The sequence below is a fragment of the Lissotriton vulgaris genome, chromosome 8 (genome assembly GCF_964263255.1).
Source record: "Lissotriton vulgaris chromosome 8, aLisVul1.2, whole genome shotgun sequence".
In the NCBI taxonomy this organism is placed as follows: Eukaryota; Metazoa; Chordata; class Amphibia; order Caudata; family Salamandridae; genus Lissotriton; species Lissotriton vulgaris.
Window position 1 is genome coordinate 13,614,343 of NC_141696.1, and position 22,267 is coordinate 13,636,609.

General features: G+C 44.8%; 1 protein-coding gene across 2 annotated transcripts in view; it reads right to left on the bottom strand.

Moving 5' to 3' along the window:
- The window catches only part of LOC147693228 (TRPM8 channel-associated factor 2-like), a 223,146-nt gene that overhangs the window by 196,092 nt on the left and 4,787 nt on the right, over positions 1 to 22,267 (bottom strand). The gene's annotated exons all lie outside the window — the stretch shown is intronic.

Sequence of the window (22,267 nt, forward strand, 5' to 3'; positions counted from 1 at the left end):
TAATTAATTTAATTTATTTAAAGTTGTTTTTTTTAAAAAACTGAACCCTAAAAATACCCCTGTACCCCAAAACCCAAACCCAGCCCTAAAACCTAAAAATACCCCTGTACCCCAAAACCCAAACCTAGCCCTGAAACCTAAAAATACCCCTGTACCCCAAAACCCAAACCCAGCCCTGAAACCTAAAAATACCCCTGTACCCCAAAACCCAAACCCAGCCCTGAAACCTAAAAATACCCCTGTACCCCAAAACCCAAACCCAGCCCTGAAACCTAAAAATACCCCTGTACCCCAAAACCCAAACCCAGCCCTGAAACTTAAAAATACCCCTGTACCCCAAAACCCAAACCCAGCCCTAAAACCTAAAAATACCCCTGTACCCCAAAACTCAAACCCAGCCCTTAACCTAAAAATACCCCTGTACCCCAAAACCCAAACCCAACCCTGAAACCTAAAAATACCCCTGTACCCCAAAACCCAAACCCAGCCATGAAACCTAAAAATACCCAAAAACCACAAAACATATACCTCAGTACCCCAAAACATATACTCTTATACTCATACTTATTTTTAAAATTACTTAAATTAATATATTTAATTTATAATATAAAAAAAAACCCTGTACCCCAAAACCTAAACCCAGCCCTGAAACCTAAAAATACCCAAAAACCCCAAAACATATACCTCAGTACCCCAAAACATATACTCCTATACTCATACTAATATATTTAATTTATAATATAAAAAACATAAATTAATATATTTATTTATAATTAATATTAATTAAATTAATTAAATAATAATAAATAAAATGTTTAAAAAATTATACACTTACCTATACTTACGTTATAATGGCATGCGTTGTAATAGCATCTGCTATGTAATTTCATGCGTTGTAAAGGCATTCGATGTAATGGATCCAGCATTGTAAAAGTTGCGTTGTAATAGATGTGCTTTGTAAAAGTTGCGATGTAATGGTTGTTTCCCCTCAGCGCCACCACAGCATCACTCAGCACCACCACAGCATCACTCAGCACCACCACAGCACCACTCAGCACCACCCCAGCATCACTCAGCACCATCCCAGTTTCACTCAGCACCACCACAGCACCACTCAGCATTACCACAGCACCACTCAGCACTACCACAGCACCACTCAGCACCACCCCAGCATCAATCTGCGCAACCATTCAACAACAACTGGTTCAAATATGTTCTCTCAATGTTTCAAACTTTATTACAAATGTCTCAAAAAGATGTCAATATTTCACTTCTGTTCTTGGATTTTCGCACAATAAAATACACTGAACATAATCTTCACAAAAGTTATTTACAAAAGTTTAAGCTATTGCCATTATAAATTAAAATCACTTTTATTTAAATATTAATTAGTTAAAAAAATTAAAAGCCATTGTAATTTGTAATATTAATACAGCTAAGTCACGTAAATACAAAACATGTCGCATTACAAATGCTATAGGTGTCACATTTGCGAAAGTTATAACCATTGGCATTGTATATGACAGAGCTATTAATTTAGTTATTTTGAAAACCAACACATAAATAAAAAAAGTGTCATTTACAAGACCAATATCTCAAACTTTCCTAATGCGAGACCTATTGCATTGCAAATGCTTGTTTTTATATCTGTCAGTGCTTCCTGTTGAGGTTTAATTTTCGTGACAGGCGCCTCATTGCCTACTTGTAACTATTCTCCGACCCAGCTTCAAGGGTCAGAGCAGGGTCAGAGAATAGTTGCAAGTAGGCAACGAGGCGCCAGGAAGCTCTTACAGGCTTACAGCAGCAGGTGCCCAAGTTGAAGTTAATTTCTTTGTAACCCTTTTGTAAAAGGTTACAAAAAATTAGCTTCAACTTTTGCACGTGCTGCTGTAACCCTGTAAGTGCTTGGCTGAAAATTCGTCCCCGCTGATTTGCAATTTCGTTGATCGCGAAATCGCGGAAAATCCGCAAATTCCGCAAGCGGAGCAAATTTTCAGCCCATGTTTATCCCAAAGTTGGGCAGACCAAGACAGCCTTTGTCTTTAGAAAGCTGTAGCTTACTCAATGATATTCTGGGCTTCTTACCCTGCCAAAGGAACGAGTTAAAAAGTTTATGTATTTTGTTTAAAAAATCAGAAGAGAAAGTCATCGGGAGCATGCTAGCAAGGTAATTGACCAGGGGGGTCACCATCATTTTTGGAGTTTCGGCCCTGCCCCACCATGAAAGGTATTTGGGTGACCATCCTTCCATTTACGTGGATATCTTTTTATAGACCGAAGCTTCATTGACGTGGAGAATGAATATTAAGTCTTTCTCGAAGTCGAGGCCTAGATATTAAAAACTTTTGGGTTGCCACATCAAGCCGGAGTTGCCCATAATGTCTTTACTGCCGACATTGTTTAGGAGTTTAACTTCATTCTTATCCTTATTTAATTTATATCCTGACAACTGTGAGAAATTGTCTATTGTGGACAACAGTGCAGGGATGGCCTTATCAGCTTCCTCAGAGACAACTAGGAGATCATCGGCGTAAGCCGTGATCTTGACCGTGTAATCTTTAAAGTTAATCCCAGCGATATTTTTATTGTCCCTAATGTGACACAAGAACGGTTCAATGGCAAGTAGGAAAAGTGAGGGGGAGAGGGGGCAGCCCTGTCTGGTTCCTTGTTCGAGTTGAAAGGCGGGCGAGATCGCGATACCCGCCCATACCCTAGCTGAGGGGCCGAAGTAAAGTGACATGACCATGCGAGTGAAATTTTCACCTAGTCCAAATTTATTCAGTATCGCTGCTAGATAAGTCCAGTCCACTTTATCGAATGCTTTTTCAGCATCAAGTGTGATGGCTACTGTGGGCGACGTGGTTAATTTAGCCTTTTCCAAAACATGTGCCAGGACCCTAGTATTGTCGCTAGATAGTCTGGCCTAGATGTATCATCGTTCCTATTTGCGATTTCTTAATAGCGATTTTTACCGAATCGCTATTAAGAAATCGCAAAATGGGATGTATGTTTTAAACCGCTATTTTTTTGCGATTCCTTATTATTCCTAATTTGCGAATTCGCAAGTTGCGAAATTGCAAATAAGGAATAATTTCCCATTCATTCCTATGGGCCAGGAGGCCCATAGAAATGATTGCGAATTAATTCTCAAATTGCGAATTCGCAATTTGCTAATCGCAATTTGAATTATTGCAAGGGTGCAGGGGTGTCTCATGGACACCCTGCTGCACCCCTGAAACTTACATCTGTGTGCATATGGCGCACATACATGCCCTATGGGCATGTATGTGTGTCACATGCAACCCTCAAAATTGCCAAATGTTGGTTTTTGAAAGGATTTCGCAAATTAACACAAACCTCAAGTTGGTGTTAATTTGAGATTCCTTAACCTGAATTCAAAAATTAAAAAAGCTTCATACATGGCATTTAAGGAATAGCAAAAATGCGATTCCTTAAATGCTTAAGCAAAATAAGGAACCACAATTTTTTGCGATTCCTTATTTTGCTAATTTCACATACATCCCAAAAGATGCAAAATATCCGTTTGCGATTCGTTAAGGCCGAATTTCAGCCTTAACGAATCGCAAAATGCTTAATACATCCAGGCCTCTGCTTTTTAAAAACCCCACCTGAGATGGATGGATCAGTTTAGGTAGAAATTTTTGTAGGCGGTCGGCTAAAATCATGGCATAGATCTTACAGTCTAAGTTAATGAGAGAAATCGGCCTATAATTTTTGGGGAGTGTGGTGTCTTTACCTTCTTTTGGAAGCACTGCGATAATAGCTTCGACCAGGGTATCCGTGACTTTGCCTGTCTCACTGAATTCGTGGAATAGGTTCAAGAGGGGAGGAACCAGCAAGGAGGGGAAGCATTTATAAAATGTTGCACTAAACCCATCAGGGCCTGGGGCCTTCCCACATTTAAGTTTCTTTTTAATGTTTCTTCTATGATTAAATGGCTAACATTTTCATGGCTCGGGTCCTACACGGGCTGTAAGAGACGAAAAGCCTGGCTCAGCTCTGGGTCGGCTCGACCTGTTAATTTGTTGATTCACCCACCTCTGTGGGGTCCCTTCACAAGCACGGGCTTGTGAAGAACTCCTCTGATATGTTGGTATTTGCTCAAGTTTTTCTAGGTTTTGGGAGGCTTTCATTGAGACGTGCATTGTGCTGGGGCACCTGGCAGAAGTTTTAAACCCTGACAATGCTCTCGGTAGCACTGTTCTTGTTTGTGCAATGCTCGTGTGCACTGAATGATTTACATTCGCTCGGTTGCACGTATGCATTGAATGGTTTGGACTTGCTCGGTTCCATCTGTACATGAAATTCTTCAGACACGCTGGGTTGCAGATTGGCTTTAACACCCAAGTTCCAGCTGTGATCATCGTAGTAGAAGGGGTGCTTTGACTTTTAGTTTTATTGGCCTGCATAGATACAGCCGTTGACATTGGTAGGCTGTTCGGTCTGTGCACAGCAAAGCCCTTGTGGTGAGGGGAAGGAGAGGAGGTGAAGCCCGGGGAATGTAAACACTGTACAGAATCCTAATTAGTGATGCTGTGGCAATAGCTATTCCTAACAAACCGGTTCCTCCTTTATCCGCCCTAGGAGAACCCGTGTTAATTTTAGCATTCAGAGTATGATATATTATATATTTTAGTCCAGCCGACCTGAAGTGCCCTGGACCTGCAAAACAAAAGGTCTGGGCCGCGCCATCAAAAGCTCTTCCATCACTGAGGAGGTAAGGAGCCTGGTACTCATCGGGGCCTCGGAATCCAAGGTCAAAAAAGCCTTCTACGGAATGAAGCACTTCGACGACACTGGGCCGTCTTATCAAGGAGAAAGTGACCTTTTGACCCCAGTCTGTGTTTGTTTAGGTTTAAGGGAAGTGTGAATGACTAGAAAAATAACCTGGGGCAAAGTGTTAGCCCAGTGCCCAGCACCATTCAGCATGAACAGGATAAAGGAGTACTTGTCATAAGCCCCAGTAATCTGCTGGGGAATCGTTTTTTGCGAGGGGCACAGGTGTAAGAGAGTAGGGTCTGACTCCTATGGTCACCCCCACTTTTTGCTGTGATTTTCAGTTTTTTCAACTTTAGACTGGCTGTGGCCCTGCTATTCCGGACCACAGCCTAGCTGTTATCTCTATAAATTGATACCATGTACTTTAGGTACATACCAGATTGGGTATTGGGTCACCTCTGTGAGTCCCTGTATAGTGCACCATAGGTACCCAGGGCATAGGGGCCTCCAAGGCCTACCAGGGGCTGCAGCATGTATTATGCCACCCCTGGCTGGCCCTCCAAACTGACACCACACCTCTGTTCACACAGCCTGGGTAAGATGGTGTAATCACCCCTTACTTAGATATAGTATACATATATCTAACTTATATATAGACACATGGTAACCATTAAGTCAATCCTATGGCAGGTCTTAACAATCCTGGAGGCGGAGAGCTTGGTTTTATGTGAGAGGGTACCCTAGCATGAGCTGAGCCCCTCTGCAGCTTTCAGAACCATCTCCTTATAGCTGTTCTATGATATAGCCATACCATATATTCTTAAGTGCATTATAATCCTTGCGGTTAATGCTAACTTTGGTTTGGCTTTATCAAAACATTTTGTGTAAGCTGTTGAACACTTTGGAAACCCCTCCCCCATGCCAGTCCTGGCAGCGGGGGTAGCATTCCACCCTTCTAGAGGGAGAAGAGATGTAGTTACTGGTTTACCCGGTTAAAGTTAAACAGAGCCTCAGCATCACAAAATGGATGGTGTTGCCACAGCCACTAGTCTGACCTCCTACTGCTGGATGAAACTCCAGCAGGGGAGGCCTGGACAATAGGTTTCCTCTTCAGGTAGGTGCCAGCACCTCCCCAGACAGGGTTTTGTGTATTGGGGCAGGGAGGGCTGCATCAGCAGATGCTTTTCCAGACACTGCCTGGGTCACAGAAGGTGCTCCATTCATAGCCCTGTTCAAACCAGTTGCTGGGGCACTCCAGCCCTGCTCTGGCGCAAAACTGGACAAAGGGAAAGGGGTGTAACCACCCCCTTCTCAGGTCCACCCATAGGTGGGACCTACTAGGTAGTCCAGTCCCTAACCTTAGTATAGGAGCTGTGTCCCTAGGACTTTAGATTACCCTGGACGAATCTTCACCTTACATATCCTGGACCTTCGACATTCCATTTCGATTGGAAGACGGAAGACATCTCCCTTGTGGTCAAGGACTGACCACCCTGTGCAAACACACACCACCACTAACTTGCCGGTCTGCATTGTCGAAGGCTCCTGCTGGAACTCGAAGACTTTGCAACTCAGGACATAAACTTCCAGACATCTCTTACCCTGCTCAAAGATCCCAGCAAAGCTGAGACTTGTGGCAGACACGAGAGACATGGGACTGGAACTCCTGGACATCCTGCATTTAGCTAACTGCGTCGTCAGGCGAGGTAACTCGCAGTTGTGCATTGGGGTACGAGAAACCCCAGACCGGAGCACCATTTGCACCGAAGCTAAGCCCTCCACACTCCACGAGCGTCCCGTGGGGCCCGCTCTTGCATTTCAGCTTGTTGCGTCTTCCCGGTTCTTGGCCCATTAGCTAGTGAGCCCCCGGAGGACTCCATCTTGAATCTAACTTGCTTTCCTGGTTTCTCCAAGCTTGTCCCAGCTTTCCTACGAAGGAGAAGCCCCTCAGACCTTGATGGTCTGCACCAAAGTCAATCTTTATCCCCTGCATGGATTGCGGTTGCCATAGCTTGTTGGGTCCAATCCGGATACCGACACTGCAGTCAACTAGATCCTTTGTGGGACAGCTCAAGTCCAGCTCCTGGTTGTTAACACCTCCTGGTCCTCTTGGCTGCAGAGACAAGCTTCACTTCTTCACCTGAGATCATCGCAACATCGCCTGGTTCCTTCCTGGTACCTTCCTGGTCACTGGCTAGTGACCCAGACTCTGCCCCTTCTGCTTTAGGTTCTTCAGATCTTCGATCCACCCTTGAAGCTGCTGAGCCTTCCGCAAGGGAATCGCCAGACGTGCGCACGTTGCCATTGCAAGCAATGCAACGCGTTGAGGTTTTTGCCCCCACAGCTATGCTGATGGCTAAAGGTCTCTCTCCTACGCAGTGCATGCGCGCTGTGTAGGCGAGACCTAAAGAGTACCAACACGCAAGATCAGTTCATTGTTTTCCAGTTTAAGTATGCAGTTAAGGGCATCAGTTAATTGAATAAGTAACAGTTTAAAAAAAAATAGAATTAGCAGCCATTGTGCATATTTTGTATAATATTTACAAAAGAATAAAAAGTGTAAGAGAATTTTCCCACTGCCAGGGCCACATCGGTAATGTGATGTAGCTGGGCAAACAGTGTTCGATTCGCTCAATGGGTATGCATTTAGCAACGGTTTGTTTCTTTGATTCCCTCTCTAATCTTTCCACGCTAAAAAGTGCATACAGTGCTGACCTAAGAACTTTTTTTATCTACAGTCTCAGCTGTGTTTGGGTTTAAAAACAATCTTTCAAAATTGACACTTTTCAAGCTCTTGTTAACCCCTGTGAGCCATGGGATGTCTATCCCTTTCTCACAAAAAGTACAGTAATTTATTATCTCCCTAGTGAGAGATGCTGCAGGGTTTTTCATTATAGCTAGCCAAAACAATGCGGGCACGCCCTTATAAAATCTTCAATATAGTTTACCAATAGAGTCCGGCCCCTGGAGAATGCTCTGGGGAAAGGTTTAAAGGTCAAAAGTCTTTCTTTTGTAACTGTAAATCCCAATAAATCCCAGTTAAGCGACAAAATAATGTTGAAGACAATTGGTTCTCAAAATAAAAAAAACAGTCTGTTCAACACAATAAAAGCCCTTTCAGCCAAGGAGTTGCACACACATACAAAACTACAACTTGTTCGTAAACGCGGTCCATTGCCAAACACAAAACAAAATAAAAGCTGTTTCAGATGTAAATGTAAATGTAAATGTAAATGATGGCGGTCTCAGCTTGAGTGGGATGAGTGGAAGTTCAGCCCTAAGCTAGGCAGACCATCTCAGAGGATTGAGTACTACGAGCTGGTCAGGACACCAAGCCGGGGAGGTGGGGGCCCAGGGCTGCTGGGATTTAGCTGCTATCCTGAAATGAGTGCTTCTAGGCTGTGGTGCCTACAGGGGAACAACAATGTCCCAAAAAATGTCCGGCAGCGCTTGGAGAAAATCATAGTAAAATGTGCCGGCTGCCAGCACCTTTAGAAGATTCCTGCCTCGGCCTCTCATTAACCACATTCCTCAGAGACTGCACAGCCTAAACCATCAGCAGAACACCCCTGTCACACCCGGTCTTTTCCGGCTTTGGAGGAGGTGGGAGGAAATAATGCTGCCATATAATGCAAGCAGCTACAGGCACGAAGCACCCACAGTGTAACAGGATTGGGTCAAAAAGAAATAAAATGGTACCCCCACAAACAACAGGAGAAAGACCTCTGACCCTCGATCACTGTTCTGCCCTCTCGCCAGCAGCTCTGCGCCACCTACCCAACTGCTGAGCCCCAGCAAACTACAGGAACGCCCTGAATGAATGCCACCAGCGCATAAGAGCCACCAAGCAAACCTCCATCAAGAACAAAATCAATACCAACGCAACCAACGCCAAAGAACTCTTCAACTTCATACAACAGCTCACCAAACCCTCCAGCAAAGCCATGGACGTCACACCTTCCAGGACCTCTGCAGCAGGCTCAGCTCCTACTTCTACCTAAAAATCAAAGCTGTCTACGACAAGTTCAGAAAAAAGACTCCTGACACCCCTCCCGCCCCACCACCGACAACCAGCTGACCATCACCACCTGGAATCCTGCCACCACCGAAAACACCACCCCGACCATGAAGAACACCCTCTCAGGAGCCCACACGGACTCCTGCCCACCACACATCTACCACAGAGCCTCCACCACCATAGTCCCCAAACTAGGCCAGATCATTAACGCCTCTTTCGAATCCGGCATTTTTCCCAATGACTGGAATCGGGCAGAGATCAAACCCCTCCTCAAGACGGCCTCAGCCGACCGACGGACCTGGAAAACTACTGACCCATCACTCTCCTCCCCTTCACTGCCAAAGTCACAGAGAGACTGGTAAACGCCCAACTGACCGCCTTCATTGAAGAGAACACCATCCTAGACCCCTCCCAGTCCGGATTCCGCAGGAACCACAGCAACGAGACTTCCCTCCTCTCCGCCACTGATGACATCCGCATGCTACTCGACCCAGGTCACACGGCAGCCCTCATCCTACTCGACCTCTCTGTGGCCTTCGACACCGTCTCCCAACGCATTGTCGCAGCCAGACTCCACGACACTGGGATACGAGGAACCACCCTCAACTGGATCTGATCCTTTCTCTCCGGCAGGACCACGAGGGTCGGACTCCCATGCTTCCTCTCCGAACCCAAGGAGACCAAATGCAGAGTACCCCAAGGATTCTCACTCCGGCCCACGCTCTTCAACATCAACATGGCCCCCTAGCAGCAGCAATCGTCAGACAGCATGGACTCAGCATTGTATCATACACCGCTGACCCCCTAGCTCATCCTTTCCCTCATGAAGAACGCTGAAGACACTAGACTCTTCTTCCAGGAAGGAATGAAAGATGTCACAGCATGGATGAACAACAGCTGCCTCAAACTAAACTCGGATAAGACAGAGGTCCTCAGACCCTCCACCACCACTTGGGCCAAAACTTGGTGTCCCTCCGCCCTCTGGAGCCCACCCACACCCTCAGACCATGAACCGAACCTCAGCATCATCCTTGACTCCTTTCTCTCCCTTACCCGACAGAACAACTCTGTCGCTTCCACCAGCTTCAACTGCCTCCACATCCTCTGCAAGACTTTCAAATGAATCCCCCCAAATGCAGAAAGACTATCGCCAATGCACTCATACCAAGCAGACTGGACTACGGCAACACCCTCTACGCCGGAATCAACAGAACTCTCCTGCAGAAGCTCCAAATCATCCAGACCGCTGCAACCAGACTCGTCCTCGGAACCCCACGACACAAGCACATGACCCAGCACCTACAAGACCTCCACTGGCTCCCCAGCGAGAAGAGAGTAACCTTCAAGCTACTCATCCACGCCTACAAATCCCTCCACATCATCTAACCCAAATACCTCAGCGAAAGAGTCTCCTGCCATGTTCAAAAAAGGAACCTCCGCTCTGCCGACCTCGCCACACATCTGCAGAACCAGAGCAGGCAGAAGAGCCTTCTTCTACGCCGCAGTAAAGACCTGGAAAGAGCTCCCATTCAACATTAGACGCTCCGCTACTCTGCGCACATTCAGGAAAAGCCTCAAGACATGGCTCTTTGACTGATCCAGAAGCTGTACCTCCCCCACACCCCGCCAGCACCTTGAGACCCTCATGGGTGACTAGCAGGCTTTATAAAACCCTGATTGATTGACTGATTGATTGATTGATTGAAAAGATAAACACAACCAATCGTACTAATACTGTACTTAGTCCCTGCTGTATGGGAGGAACAAAGTGTAAAAGGAGGGGCAAAGAGGCAGGACTGACTGCTAGCAAGCAAGGATTTTTAAAGGACACTGAAACAAACCAATCAAAAGCAGGAGGATTGCTTTAATCCCCCAGTGAGATATACTAAAGTATACAAGAGGTCGTGCGCTTATGCTCGACCCAAAAAACAGCTTCCTTTTCTTAAAGAGACAAGTGCTAGTTTTACAAAAACTGTTTTCCATTTGGAAAGGCGTTTAGAAAGTACTTTGGCTCTCATTATGAGTCTATCAACACATGCACTGGAACAGGTTGCATTACAAAAAAAACACCAGTACAGGCATTTTGTTATCATTACATGGTCTGTTTTGTCTGAAATACATATTCATATATGTAATACATCAAAACAGCAGCCATCTTATAATGGTGTCATTAAATTGAAAGATATAGCTCAGAGCAAATTCATATACAAATATGAACTGTAACAAATGGAAGGTACTACTGTTGCTGACAATTGTCCTACACTGTCTGCGCTATACTTGTTTCCTGGCACCCACTGTGGTTTGGTGTGACTTGCAGTTGTGTGCAGTGGGGATAGCTGCAGGGATTGGGCAGAGAGTCTGTAAGTAGGCCCTGTGCAGCAGGGGTTTGAAAGTAAGAACATGATAAGAAAAGTAATGACATTTATTGAAAAACACAGAATTAAAGTGTCACCTCTTGTGAGTAATGACCTCTCCCTACACCATAGTGCTGATACACACAATATTGCACTCTTCGCATCTACCTATGTAGTATATATGTTTCTCCAAAAGGTGCCCTGCATTGAGGACGCACTCCAACAGTGGGTGATTATCACAATCCTTTATTTAAAGAAAACCAGCATTCCATTCTGATCATTATCAATCCATGCCCGACGCGTTTCCGAGCAAGCTCCTTTCTCAAAGGCAAGTTGATTGCACCAACAGTTCTGGCTCCCACGATCCCCTGCATGCTTTCACATTTATGAGCCCCTGGTGTGCTCACCTTGGTGGAATTCATTCCGTTGCACCTTGGGATTTGTAGTCAAATACGCCCTATTTTTACCCTCCAGTGGGTCTGGTGCAAATACAACAATTTTAACAGACTGTGTCTTTCACTAACCCTTAAGTGGGTCTCAGAATTGGAAGTCCGGTTCCACACTTATTTCCCAGTCGTGCCGACTTCAGATATTAAACAATGTTAAATCTGGCGGACCCATCTGTTTATTTAGGGCGGTGCAATCCTCCACGGACGGACCATTCGTGTACATAATTCTCCAAAACGTGCCCTGCATTGAGGACGCACTCCAACAGGGGGTGATTATCACAATCCTTTATGTAAAGAAAACCAGCATTCCATTCTGATCACTATCAGTCCGTGGAGGATTGCACCGCCCTAAATAAACATGTTTCGTCATGTCATGTCATGACATGTCATGTTTCGTCGTCGTTTCCAATGGAGAGCTGCAAAGAAGTGCTGAAGGCATCCAGGAGAAGAGTGTCCGGATAGATCCATGGGTGGATCAGAGATCTGAAGAACCTGAAAGCAGAGGGGACAGAGTCTGGGTCACCAGCCAGTGACCAGGTAGGCGACAAACAGATGCCAGCCGATGTCGGGTGATTTCAGGTGATGTAGGTGAAGCTCGACTCTTCAGTCACGAGGTTCAGGAGGTGTCGATGACAACCAGGAGCTGGATTCCAGCTTTCCCACATTGGATGTTGAGTGCTGCAGCGTCGGTATCCAGATTGGACCCAACAAGCTTTGGCAACAGCAACCACCCAAGATGACATGATTGGCTTCGGGGCAGAGCAGCAAGTTCTGAGGGACTCACCCTTTGGAGGGGAGTCAGGGCACATCTGGAACAACCAGGTAAGCACAAGAAACAAAGACGATTCCTTCGTGGGGACCCACTAGTCGACAGACCAGGGAGCGCAAAGGGGCCTCAAGCAGAAATTCAGGAAGCAGGCCCATGGAACTCTCGTGGAGTGTAGGCCCACAAACTTCAGTGCAAAATGTGCTCAGGGATTGGAATACAAGGAGCCCAATGCACAACTTCACGAAAGCTCGGGAAGTCGATGCACTGGCAAATGCGCTGGATGTCCAGGAGTTCTGGTCCCACATCTCTCGTGATAGCTACAGGTCTCAGCTTTGCTGGGGACTTGTGTCAGCCTCGAAGATGTCTGGAAGTCCATGTCCTGTGTCGCAAAAATGCAGAAAGTCAAGATGTTTCTCTGGTGCCTGTTTGAACAGGGGGGTCACTCCTTGACCCCAAGGGAGATTTCTTTCGTCTTCCAGTCGAAATGGAATATCAAAGGTCCAAGATTTCTGTTTCAGAATTTCGTCCAGGGTAATCTAAAGTCCTAGGGACTGGGGTTCTATAGTTATACTAAGTTTAGCGGGCGGACTAACTCTAAGGTCCCACCTATGGGAGGACCTGGGGAGGGGGTGGTTACACCCCTTCCCCTTTGCCCAGTTTCGTGCCAGAGCTGGGGCTGAGTGCCGGTTTGAACTGGGAAATGCTCAGGGACACCTTGTGGGCCCCAGGCACTGTTTGGAAAGCATTCACTGAATGCAACCCAGCCTGCCCCAGTACACTAAAGCCTGTTTGGGGAGGTGGTGGCACCTCCCTGGACAGGAAACCTATTGTCCAAGCCTCCCCTGCCTGAGTTTCGTCCAGCAGCAGGAGGATAGACTCTTGTCTGTGGCAGCAGCATCCATTTTGTAATGCTCGGGCTCTGTTTAACTTCTACCGGGTTTACCAGTGTGTACATGTTTTCTCCCTCTAGAAGGATGGCAAGCTACCCCCGCCACCAGAACTGGCGGGGTGGTAGTATTCCAAAGTGTTTGACACCAAACCAAACATGTTTTGATGCAGCCATTCCAAAGTTGTCATTAGCCACGAGGTTATAATGCACTTAAGAGTATATAGTATGGCTGTATCATAGAACAGCTATAAGGAAGAGATTCCAAAAGCTGCAGAGGGGCTCAGCTCATGTTTGGGTACCCTCTCACACAAAACCAAGCCCTCTGCCTTCAGGATTGTCAAGGCCTGCCACAGGAGTGACTTATATGTGTCTATATATATAGGTAGATATAGGTATACTATATTTAAGTAAGAGGCGTTTACACCGACTTTTACAGGCTGCAAGAGCAGACCTGTGGTGCCATTTTGTAAGGCTTCCCAGGGGTGGCATAATAAATTGTAAATTGTAAAAATTGTAAATTGATACTTGTATAGCGCACTACTCACCCGCAAGGGTCTCAAGGCGCTTGTACGATTACCGCTGTGGAACCCATCCTGGCTTTCCCTGTGAGGCGTCCACTCCTGGGCACCCCCAAGGTGGAGGACAGGCATCCTTAGCGCTGTGGGGGCCATTGTGGAGATTAAGCAAGCTATTGCCCAGAGTTGCAGAGTGGGACTCCATGATTGGCATAGGCACTGAGGCGAGAATTATCAGGTCCGTGGAATTTTTGAGCCCAAGACCCCCCCAAGGCGGGGAATTGAACCCTGGTCCCGAGCTAGACCTCTGCATCAGGGTCTGCCGCTCTAACCATTGAGCCACACTTCTCCCTATACATGCTTCAGCCTCTGGTAGGCCTCTGGGTTACCTATGAACTTGGTACCTAAGGTACCATATAATAGGGACTCACAAGGGTGACCCAGTAACCAATTTGGAGTGCACATAATGTACCTGCAATCAGTTTAGAGAGGAAGCTATAAATAAATATAAATAATAAAATAAATATACACTTTTCAAACATATACTAACATAAAAAACACTTTAAAAATGGATATGAACTTACTTACCTCAAATTCGATATTTTTGTAGTCTATATTCTGTCCATTCTATATTTTTGTAGTATAGATTCTGTCCATTCTATAGTTTTGTAGTCTATATTCTGTCCATTCGATATTATGTCCATTCTATATTTTTTAATTCGATATTAATACTATCCTATTCGATATTTTTGGTGTCTATATTCTGTCCAGTCGATATTGTGTCCATTCTATACTTTTTAATCGATATTAATGCAAATCGATAATAAAAACTCAATATTTTGACTGTATACCTTTGCAATGCAATAGGTCTGCATTTCCGCGAGTTCAAGCTATTGGCAATGTAATTGACAATGACATTTATTTATTTATTTTTAGAAACCAAAACATAAATAAGAGGGATTGTCATTTACAATGCCAAAAGCATAAATGCGAGACCTATTGCATTGCAAATGTTTTTTAAATTTGGTAACACTCTCTAGGCATTGGTTGCACCTCATTAATATAGTTTAACATCCATAGGCAACAGAATGGTGACCAGTCCAGTTTTGCAAAGGGCCTTCCATTGTGAGGCATCACGTATAATATTTTCAGTAACTTTTGAACCATTTGCGCTAGAAACAAATTAATTTTTGTTCAAATCCGCAGATTATGCTGCAGATTATTGATTATGTGGCAAATGCGGCAAATCTACAATTACGCTAAATTACGCTAAAATTTACACGGCCGCAAACTCGCATAATTCTACTGGCCCTGATCATAGCACAAATTGAGTGCTTGCCTAATTTTTTGTTAAAGGATGCATCGCTCGCTATATACATATGCAAAAAACAGAAGCCCTGCAAACAGCATGCACTAGAGTTCTGGTCATTCATATGGTTCTTTGCTACATATTTGCTGCTTATGATGCTTAACTATGCAACATGGGATAATACATCACTTTAGGAAATGTTGCCTAAAAAGCGAGATGTGGAAATTGCCAAAATCATGCAAGGTTTTGCTCTTGTAATGGACATTTCCTTAGGGCTTACATTTATTTTAACAAAAGGAGAAGGGGGAAAGATTACCGGGCTTTTCATTTTCTGTGCATTCTAGGGTGGTATCAATTCCATCTGGTATTTCCAAACTAGCAGGATCCATTATCAAACACTTTTAGTTCAACATAAGGGACACCCTCCACCTGTCCCTTTAGTTTGCTGCTTTGCCTTGCTATTATCTTCACACGCTTTCTTGCGTAGGTCATACTACCTTTTTTTAACCCCTTGGCCACGGCGGTAATTCCGCCGCGACGCTAGGTGGGGGGGGGGGGGGGGGGGACGCGCGGCGCCGGTATGCTCGTGACGGAACCACTCCGTCACGATCTGCGTGGCGTTGTGATTGTGACGGAATGGCTCCATCACGGCCCCACCCGCCTAATAGAATGCTCTGCGCAGGCGCAAAATCAGCTCCGCGCAGGCGCGGCGGCCCGCCCGTGACGGAACCTTTCCGTCACCAGCACAACACCACAGTGGCTCATGACAGAATGGTTCCGTCACGAGCATGCAAGTGTTAATATCAGTTACAGGGCGTTTGGTAGTGGAGATGGCATTTATCTTTTGCAGAATACTGTCCCAGATACCATTTTTAATGTGCAGAGATGTACAATGGGACTGTGTACCAAATAAAACAACATAGTTTTCCAGGACATTGTCAACAAGACAATGTGGTCTTTCTTTTTCTAAATAGATTTGCAATAGCCATGATTGCAAACACATTACCTTCAGCAGAGTAGCCTTTATTCCATAAACTGCTCTGCTAAACAATCTTCTGAACAGAAACATTTCTCCTGAACTGGGTTTTCCAGCAGCAGTTAAATTAAGAATGATTTATTGCCAGCAAAGTTCACAGGCCAGATGATCTTTTAGCAAACAAAAATGCAAACACCCTGACATGCTTAGCTTTTAACTCCACAAATCAGACTCTCCCAAAATAGGTCTTTGACACATTTACAACAATTTCTAATGGTTGTTAGGCAAGCTCGTCTAAAATAGCGACAAAACACCAACTCCATACCGAGGACTTAATTGTTACCTTCAAAATAGGTTCATAAATAACCTTACACTTTCCATGCTAAACTGTTAAAGATAAATGGAGATAAATACTTGCACTCTCTTTAGACAAAATCAGCACCCTAGAACACCACCTAGAGTACCATCTAGAATACCACCTGAAATACCACTTTGATTGCCTCCTAGAATACCACCTACAATTCTACTTTGATTACCTGCTAGAATGCCACATTGATTATCTCCCATAATTCCACATGAAATTCCATCTAGAACATCTCCTAGATTACCACCTGGATTTCCTCGTAGAATACCGCCTAGATTACCTCTCTGCATCTTACAGCCCCACCAATGGCATTCTGTTTCCATCTTCTACTTTACAAGCTACTGCTCCCCTTGAGCTGTGGGCTGGAGTGTTTCCTCAGGACTCTCTCCCTCTGGGCAGACGTGGTGCGGTGTCGCCCTTACAGCTGTGTTTTGATCCTTCTGACTCCAGGGGACAGATATGCTTAGAATTTTAATAGAGGACTTAAGTACTGGTTCACTAAACACATTTGTTCAAAACCTGTTTCAGTCTGAAAGTAGCACCACGAAAACATTGAAGTCACAGACACTGATTTGGAAATGGCTGAATCCGTTGCCCTAATTTCAGAATTTGTAATACCCGGATCAAATATTTCTACCACGCCCTCTCTCATCTGCATGTCACGCATGAGTGGGAGTTATGCATCCATTATAGCCAATCTGAAAAGGACGCAGTAAAGGGTAGCATTAAGGGGTAACTTAGGGTGTTAAGGGTTCAGGGATGGGAATTGTTAAGGGGAACTAAGGGGCATATTAACAAGGGATTTATCTCCACTTTTTTGGCTTTAATAGCCAAAAAAGCAGAGATAAAATGATCTCCCTATCAACAACAGGGTGCTAACATGCAAAATCACATGTTAACACCCTTTTTGACTACGCTTCCCTTTGCATCTCTAATGAGATGCAAAGTGGGCGTTCCAGAGCAAAATAAAGGAGAAATGTCACTAAGCGACATTTCTCTTATTATCAAGCTTCACGCTAACCCTATTAGAAACAAAAAAAGCAGCGCTAACCACGGATAACGCTGCTGTTTACGTCCGCTAATTTTCAGACTTAGCCATGATATCAATGGGAGGAGGATTACATGGCTAAGTCCACCATGGGCTTTCAACAAGGATATCCCTATCCTTGTAGTTTTATCGCTGCATTACCAACGATAACCTCCCAAAAGGCCGCTATCGCTGGATTTTTTATCACCTAGGCGCTTAGCGTTGGTAATAACGCGGTAACCAGGCGATATTACCAAGCGATAGCGGGCGCTAAAAAAATTAACATTAAGCGCACTTAGCGTTAATTTTCCCTGTTTCTTGTTAATATGCCCCTAAGTGTTTTTGTTAGAACATTGGACTGTTCGGTGCTTCATTGAAGACAATCAGGTGGCTCAGGGCTAATAATGGCTGTTTTACACCTTCTGCTTCAGATTTCTAATGTTTGTATTTCTGTTTCTCTCTTTTTTAATTTAGTACATTCTACTCTTACAGCCCTTCCACCTCAGGCTGCACCTGTTGTTAAAGGGCATCTCCCTCCTTAAAGGCCCTCAACCGCCTATCTGGCCTATAACTTGAGTTCAGGGCCATTATTAACTGGTACAGCCCTCTGCAGAAGACTATAAGGCTCTTATTGGGTAAAGTTAGATCATTTTAAAAATGTGTGTATTTAAAACTACTTTTAATACTAAACATTTTCGGAACTGTCATAGGTTGTAATGAAGGACACAGCATTATAACCTTGACAATTACAGCTCGAATTTACTGTAGTCATCATTTTAAAACTTGACTTTATTACATACAATTTCTTTTAATCATGTAATAGGAAGGTTGATATTAAATTGAGGTATTGACATAGCCCGCAAGATACAATTTTAGCTAGGTCCCTAAAGGTTGAACTTGGAAAAAAAGACAAGGTGATGTTATGCTCCAGCACAAGTCTAGGAAACTTCACCAGACTATAGGTTGTACAATTGAACAGAGCTGTGACATATATCCCCACCCTAACAACTCCTCGTGTGCCCGCTGTGCAGCAACGCACAACAGGTCGCGATACAGAGGGACCGATGATGAGGCATGCCAGATGAGGTGGATGAGGAGACTCTTATGAGCAAGAACTACCAACCTCTACCTTCACTGCACCTTGCAAACAAGCATAGAGGTGCAGCCGTGGTGCTGAGAAGGTTCAACCAGTGGGAAGGAGACAAGGAGGGTAAAGAGTGTAGATAAGAACAGGAGTTTAGCAATATGGGACTGAGGTGGAAAGGATTATAAAGTCCTCAGGGGGAGAAGCCGAGCATCCCTGAAGCCGCCCTGGCACTATGCTCTCTGGTTTGCCTTGTTCACTCAGTCATAGACATTTATGTAATGGAGCTAACCCCCCCCCCACTTCAAAGATCACCATCCACCACTGTCAATACAACACTTTACAGTATAGTTTAATGCAACACAAAACTATACAACAACAAATGGCATCATCTTTGCAATAACAGTGATAACCTAATAAAATAATAGATGATAATATGAATAGACTGCTAATAGCATAAATACTATTAGTTCAAATAGCAACATTACTTGTAATGAGAAAAAAATAAAAACCAGAAATTAAGTGGACAGTGCTCTGACTGTGGTTTACAGAGGCCATACCTGCCCCCGGGCCAGAAACAGGCTCTACAGCTCTGACAAACTGTCAATCAATCAATCAATCAGTTAGCATTTGTATAGTCTAGCACTGACACCCCTAGGGGTATCTGGGCTCTGTGAATGTGATATTTCCGCCAAAGAGCCAGGGGTCATATCACCAACGATTAGTGATATTTATCGCTAACTAAGCTTAGCAACAAATTTTTCATCGCTAAGATAACGTGCTATTAGCAACGTTTATCTCCAAAGAGATACATTTTCCGTCGCTAGCGTGAATATCGCTGAGAATACAGCGATATTCACGCATTAGCGACAAAATGCTCTTAGCCATGTTATCCACCTCCCTTTGGATTACATGGCTAAGAACTGGTCAGAGCAGGCGTTAGTTTTTGGCGATAGCTGGAATATTTCCATCGCTACGCCTGCCTTGCTAATAGGCGATAGCATGCTTTCAGTCGCTAACAGGTTGGGTACGCCCACTTTGCATGTCATTAGCGATAAATATCGCTGACATGCAAAGCGGGACCCAAACCGCTCGCTATCGCCTAAAGCTGTCGCTAACTGCTGTTAGCGACAGCTTGCTAATAGAGCGATAGAATTATCGCTGCTTAGTGGCCGAAAATGGCCGCTAAGGCGGCAATAATTGCCTATCGCCCTGCTTGGTAATATGCCCCCAGGTCTTGAGTTTCTTCCTGAAGTCCGCAGGGCGGGAAATGCTGGGAGGAGGGTAACAGCTGGAAGAGGGAGGAACAAGCAGAAAGAGGCAAAATGAAGGTCAGAAGGGAGCAGAAAGAGACAAAATAAAGATCAGAAATGAGCATAAAGAGGCAGGGAAATGAGCAGAAATGAACTGAAGATAGGCAGAAAACCAAGCAGAAAAAGGCAAAACACAAACAGAAAATGAACAGAGGCCCAAACCGAAGGCAGCGCGGAGCTGGACAGGAGAACTATCTCAAAGGGAGCTGGAACTAGGACATACAGAAACTGTAGCAAACCATTTGAAAAAAGGTGGGTCCCAGTAGAATTAAGATCACTTACCCCGCTTGAGCAGGATTAGAACCTAGAGACAGCGGGCACAGGGTCTGCAGTGCTTCTAGGTGTTTCTTGCTCTGAGTGGTGTGTGGAGAGTGAAATACAAGACATGCAGGGCTTTGAAGTGATTAGATGAGACTCAGACTTCTTGTGAGAAGAGTGTGACCTGCCGTGTGCTATGATGGTCAATGTGGAGGGGGTTCACTGTGTGCACTTGTGGTCACTGTGTAGAGGCGCTCTAGTGTGCAGCAGTGGTCAGTGTGGAGAGGAGCTGCAGTGTGCACTGGTGGAAAGTGAGGAGGGGGTCTGCTGTGTGTAGTTGTGGTCAGTGTGGAGAGGAGCTGCAGTTTGCACTGGTGGGCAGTGTGGAGGGGGTCTGCTGTTTGTAGTTATGGTCAGTGTGTAGAGGAGATGTAATGTGCAGTGATGGACAGTGTAGAGCTCTGAGGTATGCAGTGATGGTCAGGAAAGGAGGACGTTTATATTCAGAGTAACGGATGTCAAACTCCTTCTGAAGACACCGAGAACATCACCCCCTCCAACAGCCCTACAGGTGATGTCTATTTATAGCAGTAAAAAGATCTTGAGATGCAAACTAAAGCTGACAGTAACAGGCATCCAGCCTCGTGGCAGCAAACAGCTGTCAACAGCCTGGGGTGCAATAGTGTGTGCATAGCGCAGGTGTTTTCTTGCATTCCTGACAACCAGCAGTCGTAAAATCACTGGTGTCCCTCGTGCATCAACCCCTGTCCATGCAAGACACATCAAGGTTCATTTGCAGGACTCAATCACCTCTCACAAAGGATTAGGCTGAGTATGGACTCGGGAAGAGGGAGCTAGGAAAGATTTTTTAACAATGCATTACATTGAAAACACAGTATTTATGCAAAAAGTCCAACTCAGCCACGTAGCGGAGTTAGCTACTGTACCCACAACCCTTTGATAAAACAACTTTGCCTTTACAGGCTAAAAAGCATATAACCAATTCACAAAAAAGAGGTGATAAGTTTGGGGTCCTCCTAACCTAGGGGAGGACCAAGCAGATGCCTTGAACACAAAGAGCATATCATGATTAACAATTCAGCGGTGTTTACCTCCTCCTAGGACCACCCAAAGCAAAGATATGGGCAAAAATACAATGGCAACTAAAGGCCAGCAAAGCATTATAGGGCGAAATTTTAGAGTGTAGTGAATTTTATAGTATTAGCTCTCAGCTGAGCTGAGAAAGCCTGCCCCTTGGGGTATGTTTTGATACTGGATACTATAATATTCACTATACTCTAGAATCTCGTCCCATAATGCTTTGGAGGGTCTTTGGTTGGGATTGCATTTTTGCCCATAACTGTGCTTCTGGTGGTCCTTGGAGGATGGAACCTCAACTGAATCATTCGGAATGACGTGCTCTTTGTGTTCAAGGCATCCGCTTGGTTCTCTCCCTAGGTTAGGGTGGATCCCAAAATCGTCACCTCTCTCACTGCTCGCTATATTTTCATTTTTGTGAGACGATATGTGCTTTTTAGCATGTAAAGATAGAGTTACTTGTTGTTTTACTGAAGGTATGTGATGTTGTTGCTTTATTAATTGGGATGAGTTTAGGGGAGTTTCACAGTGTCGGTTTGGTAACTACAACATCATGGAATTCATGCATGCAAAAACTCTGGAGTTAGCTACTGCACCCACAACCCTTTGATAAAACAACTTTATCTTTACATGGCGAAAAAGCATAAAACAAATTCACAAAAGTCAACTTTGAAAATTATCGGGCAATGAGAGAGGTGATGATTTTGGGGTCACCCCTATCCTAGGGGGAGGGCAGGCAGATGCCTTGACCACAAAGAGCATATCATGCTGAACGATTTGGTGGTGGTCCCATCCTCCTAGGACCACCCTAGCAAAGCTTTGAGCAAAAATACAATGCCAACAAAAGGTCCAGCAAAGCATTATGGGCCGAGATTCTAGAGTGCAGTGAATATTATAGTATTAGCTCTCAGCTGAGCCGGGAGAGCCGCTGCCGCTTGAGGAATGTTTGATATTAAACACTATAATATTCACTGCACTCTAGAATCTCGTCCCATAATGCTTTGCAAGGCCTTTGATTGGGATTGTATTTTTTCCACCACCACTGAATCGTTCAGCATGATATGCTCATTGTGTTCAAGTCATCTGCTTGGATCTCTCCTTAGG